Source organism: Setaria italica, chromosome VI (genome assembly GCF_000263155.2).
Source record: "Setaria italica strain Yugu1 chromosome VI, Setaria_italica_v2.0, whole genome shotgun sequence".
NCBI classification, from domain to species: Eukaryota; Viridiplantae; Streptophyta; class Magnoliopsida; order Poales; family Poaceae; genus Setaria; species Setaria italica.
Window position 1 is genome coordinate 25,104,449 of NC_028455.1, and position 1,072 is coordinate 25,105,520.

Sequence of the window (1,072 nt, forward strand, 5' to 3'; positions counted from 1 at the left end):
CTCCTTTTCCTCCCCTTTCCCTTTCTCTCTCCTATTCTCTCCTCCCTCCTCTCTCTCCTCCCTTCATGTTCCTGGCACCACCCGTCCGGCCCCAGCTCTTAACTCCCGGCGCCACTGGCGCCACTCCGCCCGGCCTCGCGCGCCAGGGGCGCGCTGCCCGGCCTCGCACGCCAGGGGCCCGCGCCCGGCCGGTGCCACCACGCCGCCCCTCGGGCCGTGCGCCCGGACCGGCCCCGGGCCACCTGCGCCGCCGCCCCGACGACCGGCCGCCCCGGCCCCGCGCGCCACCATCCCACGCCACGCCCCGGCCCCTACCTCCCCGCCCCGGCACGCCACCGTGCCGTGCCGGCAAGCTGCCGCCGCCGGCCCCAAGCGGCACGAAACCGAGCCATACCGCCGGCGCCCCTTGACCGGACCCCTACCCGCCGCCGAGCTATAAAAGGCCACCCCGCCGGGCTCCAACCGCCGCACCCCACCGCCCAACTCGCCACCGCCGCCTGAATCGCCGCCGCCGCCGCAAGCCGCCGCCTCCTCTCCGCCCGAAGGACGACGCCGCCCGGCCGCTCCTCTCCATTTCCCCCCGAGGTGAGGGGCAAAACGGGCCCCCCTCCTCTTCCTCCACCGCCCGCCGCCCCCGGCTCGCCGCCCGGCCGGCCGGCCGCCGGCCCACCCTCCCTCTCTCCCTCCATCTCCAAGTTCCTGGAGAAGAAGGAGAAGATTTCCTTTGGTTTTAGATCCGACCCCCAAGTCTCCCCAAATTACACATAAGCCCCTCCACCTCTGAAAATAATTACAAATAGGTCCCTGATTTATTCAAAATCAGTCCTAAACCGCCGTTTAAGCCCCTAATCCTTGTTTAACCCGTCATTTCATGCGCCAAACTCCCTCCAATTAAGCCCAAATTTTACCACGTCATCCTCCAGAATACTTTCGCCGATCCATATCCAAATTTCCCAAAAATAATCCCTCTACCTATTTTCCGTTCGCGTTTCCTGTTCGGAGCTCACGGTTAAAAATCGTTTTCTCTTTTATTTATTCGTGTGCCTGTTTGTGTGTACCGTAGATCGTGGAC